The sequence below is a fragment of the Theobroma umbraticum genome, unplaced genomic scaffold (assembly GCF_002168275.2).
Source record: "Theobroma umbraticum cultivar Fairchild unplaced genomic scaffold, ASM216827v3 scaffold_30.0, whole genome shotgun sequence".
Taxonomy (NCBI): Eukaryota; Viridiplantae; Streptophyta; class Magnoliopsida; order Malvales; family Malvaceae; genus Theobroma; species Theobroma umbraticum.
The window spans coordinates 2859662-2871193 of record NW_018397254.1 but is presented as its reverse complement, the minus strand read 5'-3'; positions in this window follow the sequence as shown (position 1 = coordinate 2871193).

Sequence of the window (11532 nt, the reverse complement as noted above, 5' to 3'; positions counted from 1 at the left end):
GCTTTCTATGTTATTAAAAATGCAGAAATAGAAAGAGGAACACCCAGATTAGTTATAAATTATAAACCTTTAAACAAAGCATTAGAATGGATTAGGTATCCAATTCTAATAAAAAAAGATTTATTACAAAAACTTTGTAATGCAAAAATCTTTTCAAAATTCGACATGGAATTTGGATTCTGGAAAATACAGATCAAAGAACAAGAAAGATACAAAATAGCATTCACAGTCTCTTTTGGTCAATATGAATGGAATGTGATGCCATTCGGTCTTAAAAATGCACCATCAGAATTCTAAAAAATAATGAATGAAATATTCAATCCCTATTCACAATTCACAATAGTTTATATAGATGATGCTTTAGTATTCTTAGAAAACATAGAGAAACACTTTAAACATCTCAAAATATTTATAAACACAATTAACAAAAATGGTTTAGTAATATCTAAACCCAAAATAAGTCTCTTCCAAACCAAAATTAGATTTTTAGGACATTATATCACACAAGGAACAATAACCCCAATAGAAATATCAATAAAATTTGCTGAAAAATTTTCAGATAAAATAACTGATAAAACCCAGTTACAAAGATTTCTAGGAAGTCTCAATTATATTATTGATTTTTACCCATGATTAAGCAAAATGTGCAAACCACTGCATCAAAGACTCAAAAAGAATCTAATACCATGGACATAAACCCATACAGACATTGTCAGGAAAATAAAAACTCAAGTCAAAAACCTTCCCTGTCTACACCTAGCAGATCCAGATACACCCAAAATTATAGAAACAGATGCTTCTGAACTAGGTTATGGTGGGATATTAAAACAAATCAAAAATGGTAAAGAATAAATAGTTTAGTACACCTCTAGACACTGGACTCCAGCACAGCAAAATTATAGCACAGTGAAAAAAGAGATTTTATCCATTGTGTTATGCATTTCAAAATTTCAAAGTGATTTATTAAACAAAAAATTCCTTTTGAAAATAGATTGCAAATCAACTAAAGAAATCTTACAAAAAGATGTTCAAAATATTACATCAAAATAAATTTTTGCCAGATGGCAAGCAATTTTAAGCATACTTGACTTTGATATACAATATATCAAAAGAGAATCAAATTCTTTACCCGATTTTCTTACAAGAGAATTTTTATAGGGAAAAACATGCCCCCTTCCAGAAAACACAGCGATCTAGATTTACCATGGCAGGATTTAGTAATCTTGTCAGAGAGAGACAGAAAATCCTTTTATAAATTCTGGTTACAAAAAATATTACCAAAGATCAATCAGAATTATTTCAAAAGTCCATGAGAGGTCTTGATTAAAAATCTCAATACTTGCATACTTGCAGGAGCAAAGAAAAAATGCCCCCTAAACTGAGAGACAAAAAAGATAAAGGCAAAGAAGCCAAAAGGGAAGCATCCCTAATATTATCTCAAAAACCAGTCAAGTCATGGTACGAAATATGTACCCAAGAAAAAGAACAACAACAACAAAATCTAACCCAAGACCAAATTCCTCAATATGCCCAAGACCCCAATGATACTGATTCTGAAATCCAAAAATGGGTTGAAGCTCTCACAAATTCCCCAGAGGTAGCATTAGCCCTAGCCTCCAAAACAGAACAAGATACCCCAATGAAACAAGCTGCCCTTGCAACCCTTCAAAAAAACTAGAGAAGAGAGATAGTCCTCCACAAACCCAAACAAAAAGATTTACAGAGTATTTTTCCTGACCAAACACTTACCCAGACACAATCCCAATCTTCTACCTCAGGTAGCCAAACCCAATACTTCAGAAGAAAAACACCCAAAATGTTCTTTTTATAGAAGAAGGACTATACCAAGAACTTCCTCATATTGCTATCCGAAAAGCCTTTCAAGGATGGCATTACAAACCATGGGATTTGCAAAAATCCCAAAGTTACTACCAAAATATTTTAATTCAAACAGGGTCAGCTCTTTTTAAACAATATACTAATCTAAAAGATCCAACTCTTATTAATCATTCAACGACACAAATTTTAAAAGTTTTAAGGCCGATTGATTGGGGAGAAAATCTAAATCTTTGCAAAAGATTTTCAGTAAGTTTTTCAAATACAATTAACCATTGCCCTGTTTTCAATTACTGGGATTACCAACAGGCATGGTTCAATACTTTTTTTATAACAACAAATACAACCGATACTCCTGATTGATGTTTTTCAAATACGAAAATAAATATAAATTTCCAAATTGATTTTCTCATTGGTGGAATTGGTTTGGTCTTTTAAGGGAAATTCTTCCACCCAAAATTGAAGAAATTTATGAAAAATTTTCAAAATGCTTTAAACCTAAAGAAGATCAGGCAAACTTGCACACTTCAATACATTTCTTCTCCAAATTAACAATCTCATGGATAACTTCCTAGGATTATGCATATGATAATGATGTCCATACTGGAGCTCCTATGGTCGTCAAAATTTTCAGAACCAAATGGTGGTACAAATTTGATGAAAGGAAGTACAATCCTCAATACTTGGTCACATGGTTCCAAAAGAATCCAACACTTTGCAAAGGCATGGAAGCCTCCCAAGAAAATGTCAAGTTTCTACAAGCCAAGTCCAATGCCAGTGCCAGACTCGCTCAGGCCAAGTCAAAGTCAGAATACGAGAAGATCATGATAAAAATGTTAAGTTCCCTTGATTCTGATGAAGAAGAAGAAAATGAAGGGGAAGACTCAGCTTCATCCAGAGCAACTACCAGATTGTCTCAAGATGAAGACTACATTCCTCCAAGAAGAAAAAGATAAACAATGCTGCCAGAAAGAATCACACTAGAAATACAGCAACAAAAGCAACACCCCGAAAAAGAAGAAAAGCAACTGAAAGCATTACCAAAAGAAAAAAAAAAGCACAGTCGGTCTGAAAAGCAAAAGTGTCAAAGCAGTAGAAAGCAGTGTCTGCCAAAAGAAGAAAAGTAGTGTCAAAGCAGCCAAAAGCAACTGTCAAAAGAAGAAAGGCACAAAAGAAGACTGACACCGACAAATGGGTCAACAGTACCTATCACACCACCGACAATATCAAATGAAATGTAAATGAAAGGTGAAATGAAAAAGAAAATGAAATGTAAAGGGGATAGTCTATATAAATCCCTTAAGAAACTATGAGGAGGCAGAGAGTTTTTCCTCGGATAAGAAATCTTCCAGAAGAATATATTTCTCTCTGGAAACTCTTATATCCAAAATCAAAAAAATCTTTGTATCTTGTATTTCAAAATAAATAAATAAATTTCAATTTCAAATATTATATTTTCATATTTGAGCATGTTTTTCCCTGTAAAAATTCTCTTGTAAGAAAATCGGGTAAAAAATTTGATTCTCCTTTGATATATTGTATATCAAAGTCAAATATGCTTAAAATTGCTTGCCATCTGACAAAAATTTGTTTTGATGCAATATTTTGAACATCTTTTTGTAAGATTTCTTTAGCTGATTTGCAATCTATTTTCAAAAAGAATTTTTTGTTTAATAAATCACTTTGAAATTTTGAAATGCATAACACAATGGATGAAATCTCTTTTTTCATTGTGCTATACTTTTACTGTGCTGGAGTCCAGTATCTAGAGGTGTACTAAACTATTTGTTCTCTACCATTTTTTATCAAGATCATACTCTTAAAAAAGAATATTTAGAAAAATTAAGAGAAACAATAAAAATGACTGAAAACAAACAAACAATTGTAAAACCAAATCCCATATATAACATTAAAAATATAATCTTTGAACAATATGAAAACCTGAAACCCAAAAAGATAACTAAGCAAGAACTGAACTCTGAAATAAGAAAAATAAAACTAGAAATAATTCAACATATATATGTATATATATATATGAAGTTTGACATATTAAAATGTTAATTTTAAATATATATGTTGAATTAACGATATATATTGTACATTTTACCGAACAATAAAAATTATAATATACTAATAATGCTAGACTTATTTAGTCCTTGCAGTTTCAGTTTTGTAGTGCTTTTTTTACTTCATTATGCTCTCCGTACATTTAGTAGTTTTTCCTCTTTTTTTTTTTGGAAAGATTGGAAAAGACATTTTTATGCTTGATATGTTTCATTAACAATTTAACTTTACCTTGGGCGTCGCATCCCTTCAGGTCTTTGGAATATCATTTTCATAAAGAAAGGTGGGACGGTGACTGTGTTCTTTCCACGGAAAGTAAACAAATTTTTTAAATTAAAATTATATTTCAACTTCTTGTTTCTCCTTAAACTTCGAGTCGAATTGAATTTAGGTCTAAATTTTGAACCTCAAGTCTCAAATCTTGAAAATTTGAGATTTAAATAATGTTTGGTTGCGATCTGTGTTATTAGACGAGAGATAGAGCTTTCAAACTCAAATCTTTATTTTTTAATTAAATAAATAAATAATAAAAACGATTTTTATTAATTTTTATAAAAAAATTAATTAAAAATTTAATACCATTACCCACACATGAGAACAATAACAAAACACAAAATTTTATATATAAAAAAATTTAAGGTACTATATGAAAAAATGCCATGGCATATAAAAAGTGTATGTGAAATTTATCTCATATTTTTTTATAAAATATATCTTATTTATTTAAATATTCAAAATACTTTAAAATATTAAAATATTAATATAAAATAATTTTTATTATTTTAATAATTAATAATTAATTAAATAGATGAACCAAACTAAGCTTAAACTGGACAATCTAAAATGGAAAGCTTCATATGTTCAGTTCAACACACGAACACCATGTGACATATAAGTGTTATAAACTTACATTTTGATGTATAATGATAATTTTTAAAATTAAAATTATATTTCAATAAAATACATGTAAATCAAATTTCTTATCATTATATTTTTTAAATTTTAATCAATACCTTTGATACATCATACTTTGCAAGATTAATTTTTAAATAATTTAATATTTAGTAATCACATTTTTAATAATCATTTTCTAAAACAAAACAAACGTGACTTAGGTGATTGACGGTTGAAAGGCATGATTAGCAGCCTTCGGTTGAGAAAAAATATTACACTGTTAAAATGAGACTAAGCAAATCGATGGCGTCCTTGCGCGAGAGAAAATATTCAATAAAGCTGTATATATAGTATTCATTAATCAAAATAAGATAATTACTAGTCTTTAGGAGGACGTGAGCTATGGTACAAGGCAAGAACAGCATTGAGCAAAACGTGGTGGTAGAAGTAACTACAAGAAATTATAAAATTTAAAGGTTTTTATAATTTGATTATTGTTTTAAGCCAAATATCCAAGTGCCCGCAAAATATATCATCAGACAATTTCTCACGCCGGGCGGGAGCCTCATATTTTAAAAATTTTATTATATTGTATAAAATTTTTAATATAGTTTTTAATATTCCTTTCAATAAATTTTTATTTAATAATTAATATAAATAAATAATAACAAACAAAATTTACACGTTTCACTGAATTTTAATTTTTTATTTTTTAATTTATATTATTATTTTTATTTATATTTTTTATATTATTTACTTATATATTTTAAATTTCTATAAATTTTTTTTTCAAATTTCTACAGATCATCAACCATATTCTTTTTCTTTTCTTTTTGTTATGTCACATGTAAGTTTCATATTTTACTTGTCATGTTTATCTTTTTGCTGTTATGTAGATTTTTTTTATTATTTTAATTTTTAAAAATTAATAAATTATTATATAATTTTTAAATATAAGTGAGAGTGTTTGTTGTAACGTGTGGGTTTTAAAATTCGATCGCTAAATTTGAGAAACTAAGGGAGTCGTCATTAATTTTTTTTACCTAGGTGCAATTGACCACTTATTATATTTGTTCTGTTCGACGGAGTCCTAGTTGATTTTAGGTCCGTTGAAGGAACAATGACCTAGTTTGCAAAAAATATTTTAGAGTTGGGTTTGAGAGTATGATCACACACAGGGAATAATTAATACTCTTGTGATGTCCGTTCCACGATGGTACCAGTTAATCATATGTTATCCTATTGGTGCCTTCATTTTTAAATTTATTTTACTTATATTTTCTTAATTATTATTTATTTATTTTTATTCCATTAGCAAATATTTTATTTGATTGACAAGTGTGGTGTACACATGATGCAATCATGAAATGCATGGCATAAAATCTGGATAATGGCAAACCAAAACCTTTTATTGATGATACATCTCAAATTCGTCCATCATACTAGTGCGATCTAGAAATACTCTTTCAGTTAGAAAAATGCCCTGAAAACTCGCATTCGTAAATTTACTAAATAAATTCAATCATTGGGATAGTCATTTGTAGGTAAAAACAACATTTTCATAAATGTTGTCCCTAACATGAGTGAAAGCCTTTTATTAAATATATTTTTTGAGTTTTCCCATCACATTGGTGAGACTTTAATATATCTTTTTATTTAGGAATTTTTTTGAAAAAATTCATCTTCGTAAGCTTTCTCGAAAAGTCTCATCATCGAGGCCTTGATTTATACACACAATACATCTACATGCCATGACATTTACCAATGCAATAATGATGTGTGGTATATCCATAAATTTCAATAATTCATTTCTTAAATTTCCCACAACTCTTTTGTTATTTCTTTGAAATTTGTTTTGTTGTTTTTCTTTGTATGTATATATATTATGGATAAATATGTTATATTTATTATTTTTATCTAACTATATTTTTTCTTTTACTGTATTATGAATATTTTCCTACATTTAATTATTTATTTATTTTTTCTCTATGAATTTTCTTTTTTATGTAAATACTATTTCTTTTTTAAACCAAAAATCTCATTTCATAATTATTACTTATGCATAGATATTTTTTAGAAATCAATTTCTTCCCTATTTTTTTTATTAACCTAACCTATTTTCTTTTTGACTAGCTATTTTTCTATCTTTTCTCATAAATCTATTTTATATTTTGCCTTTTATATTTTAGTTGCATTGACTATTGTGAATTTACCATCATTGAGACCTTTATTAGTATTTTTATTATTTGTTCATTATCTTTATTATTTCTTTACTTCTTTTGTTTATATTTTACTTAATTAATAATTAGATTAATATATTTTTATTTTTTAAAATTAAAAATATAAAAAATTAAAATTAAAACCCTCCCATCATACTGGCGAAGTTTTAATTAAAATTCATAATATAAGAAAATTAATTCAGAATTGTGACTTCTCATGTTTTGAATGAATATCCTGTTATAGGTAAATAACATTTCCATTTATGATTAATTTCTAACCATCATATTGATTTTTAAATTTTCTATTAATTAATTAACCATATATACATATATATATGTATATTTTAAAGAATGAATTCACTAACATGCTAAAAAATACCATTAAAATATAACACATAAATAATAGCCCAAAAGAAATAAATTCAAACAAACCCATACCTATCTTGGGCTTAGATGGAACCAATGAATTTGGGTTTTGAAGTGGAGATCTCCATTTGCCTCCTGCTGGCCCGTTTTCCTCTTTTTCTTCTCTCTTGGACCTTTCCATCCTTTTTGCTATTGGACCTTTCTCATGGGCTCTGTCCACTTCTCCTTATTGGGCTATGCGTACTCCTTTTTTACTATGTTTTGATTTTTTGGTTTTTTCTTCTCTACTAAAACACACCGTTTTGGGTCCCAAACCCTATGGATAACAGATCATTTTCCTTTCCCCCTCCCCGTTTCTATTCTTCACTTTCTCTCTCTACCCGGCGGCTCCCTCTCACTTCTCTCTAAGACGAAACTTCAGCCCCTTTCTACTGAAAATCTTGCCATAAAACCTCTCCCTTTCACACACTGCTTCACTTCTTTTTCCATTTTTTTCCTTTTAAATAGTGATTTATTTATTTTAATTATTAATTATTTTTATTTTTATTTGAGAAAGAAAAATAAGTGTCTACAGTATTATATTGTTACTTATAGTTTTATCGATATATTTTTTAATTAATTCTAATTATATAAAAAATTATCTTGAGTATATTTTTTTATATATTGTATGTTTTATATTTAATTAAAAAAATCATTTTAAATATATAATTTTTAAATAATTTTAATTATATAAAAAATTATTAATTGTATATATTATATTTAACTATTTATAATTTATACATTATAGTTTTATATTTATTATTATAAATTTAAATAAAAATAAAATTAAAATATTAGATGTTGAATATATTAATTTTTTTTTCAAGTTTGATTAAAAAATGAGAAGATTGAAAACAAATAATAAATTCTTTAAAAGAAAAGATGTAAATCTTCTAAATAATTTTTCTACATTTAAGTCATCAAGCTTCTATACTTTTACTTACAAATAAAAATAATGTGAATCAAAATGTTCAATACTCAATATTAAAGAAATATATTTTTTATTACATAATTTTTAATTAATGAATTTGAATTCAAAAAATATAATCGAGCACAATATCTTTAAAAAACTATTGTAGATTTTTTTTATTTACATGAATTAAAAAATTAATTTTTACTAATAATCTTTTGATTATTAAGTAAGCTCAATATATTAATTTTTAAAATTCTTAATCTTTATTTGTTTGTCTTTGACCTCCAATAAAAATTAGTTAACTCCACTCCTATTCTCACTTATACCAAACTTCATTATTAAAAATCAAGCATGCTTTTAAAATAGAGATTAATTAATTGATAATTTTATTAATGGAAATGGACATTTAATATTTAACGTATATCAATGTTGCCCATAACTAAAATTTTAATATCATCAATAATTTTTTTCTTAGCAAATGTCCTCATTATTGATAATCAAGATATTTCTTTAAGTAAAATAGATATTATAATTTTATGGTAGATTTTTATAATTTGGTTATTGTAAATGAGTGAACAATTTACTATATATATATATATATGTATAATTCTTGCATGAAAATACTTGAGAACCATCAATCGGTTTAAAGCTAATTTTTAAAATCATTTTACCGAACTTTACAATAGCGCTGGCCACGGCAAACGTAGATGTAGGGTTTGAATTTTTTCCAAATTCTAATTATTATATTAAGTTGCTGGTTTTTCCAAATTATTAAATCACTTTACTTAGTACAGTTATGATTATGTCACACGATTTAATCTTTATTTTTTCCATTTTCACACGTAATGGAATTTTGCTACCAAAATGTGAAACTCATTGTTAGACTGAGCAAAATTAGGTGAGGGGGGAAAATCATGATCAAATCGTGTTCAAGGAAAACGACAAGGGAAGGATTTGATGGCAGTAGCTGGAAAGTTGGCATGGATTTCTTTTCCAAGTTTCACCACCAACAAAGGGATGACTAGTTTATTTTATTGAAAGAGTTTTACGCAAAACACTTCTACAAAATAGTTAGAAAAGTGATATTTATATTTAGATTAATTAATTTTTTATTTGTAAATGAGTTCAAAATATTATAATCTTTTATAATAGGAGTCCAATACTTAATTAAATCATTTAATTTAGTCTTTAGAGACTAAAAACCTAATGTATGATTTAAGTTTAATTTAAATCATCACATTTTTAATTTAATTCATAATGCAATGTTTGTTTGTAATCGATTAGGTTGTTAACATATTGACAATAAAACTGAATTATTATTTTATTAATTAATTTAAATAAATTATATTTATTTTAAATTAATTAATTAAATTTTATAAATTAAGATTGGCATCTAGTATTGCATCATGGCCTTTAATTGTTAAGAAAGTTAAAAAATTTTTGACAACTTTTCAGTGTATAGTCTATCAGTGTAATTAAATCTCTTATCATAAATCTCAAAGATGATAAGAACATAGTACCTATAAAGATGATATCAAAGTATAGCGCTTCACATGCAAGACAACCTAGTGTTTTAAGTTTAAGGAGTATTTACACAACTAACACATAAAAAGTTTTGCATAGGCAATAAAGTGAAATATCCAATACATTTTTCATGTTGAGTCATATTTAATGAACTTGCTCTCCAAAGGCAAGTACCCACATGCTAGTTTTAAATATCTCTATACTTCAATGTATAAGATCGGTTGCTTAATTTACAAATAAAGATATAGATTATGCCGATCTTTGAGCATTATCAATATCTGGTCTTGATAATACAATAATCATGAACTTTTATAAATAAAGTTTTGATATAGAGAAATTTCATAATTGTATCTCTAACAATTTTTTTACAAGATATATATAGTTCCATGGACTTGTTGAGTTTTTTGAATTTGCAAAAAAACTCAAAGAAGAATAGAGAAAATAGAATCAAATGAAAGAAAGAGAGCTCAAACTTTTCAATTGGAATTGATTTCTCACACTAATTAATTCCATAGTTTTTGGTTTTTACACAAGCATTTGAAAACTAAACAATCGAGCTTAGATCTAACCTCAATAAAAGCACATATTGAAAACTAGGATTTAAAAACAAATAGCACAAAAACCAACCATGGATCCTTGTGCACTACAATAGTAAAAGTAACAAAAAAACAAATTTGCTATTAAGTTAGGAAAAGAAGAAGAGATCAAAACGACGCAAAGCAGATGCGTCTTGCAACCAAGAAAAAATGAAAAGACATGGACAACCACCATATAACAACTAACCAAATACAAAGTTTATTTAAATGACCTCCCTACCTTGCGCTTTATACTAACTAAATTGATAAGGTAAAAATAACACCGTATTGCCTCCAAAGCTAAGTCTTCAATCTTCAAATGGTCATTAACTCTTGCCAAACCATTTCTTCAATATAAGCCTTTCATCCATACTTCAATCACTTTTCCAACAAGACTTCATCGTCATAAGCATGAATAATGATTAAAGTATAAATATATAGATAAAAAATTATTTTTATGTTATTATAAATAATAAAATATCATACATGAATATTTTAAATTGTAACTTCCAAATAACCATAAATTGACTTATAGGGCTCACACAAAAAAAAAAACGCTCAGGTAAAAACTTTTTATTACTATCTCAAATACTATACCAGCGTATTCCATTTGTATCAAACAATGAAATTTGCAAGGCTTTGACTAGTAGGGAAAAAATAAAGGGGTTTTTTTTTAAATACCCTTCATACGTAAGGTATTTTTGAAAATAGCATTTTTTATAATTTTAACTATTTTTAGCTAAAAGAAATTAATTTTAAACAAAATTACCCTTAATGAAACCGATCCATATGTTTAAATACACGCCTCAGATCGACTCATATCTTTTGACCTTTCTTCACCAGACCATTCATATTTAGAGTATTCCTTACTAGAAAGAAAACTTTTGAGCATTTTGAACATTTTAGAATGATTTTTGATACACGAAAATAAATCTTTGAGCATTTTAAGTATTTTGAAGGAGTTTTTGATACATGAAGAAAACCCTTTAAGCATTTTGAGCATTCTTTTTCAAGTAGGCATATTTGTTGATTATATTGTTAAATGAAATATGATGTATTATTTGAAATTGTTGATTTTGTTAAATGAAATTTAATAGTTTTA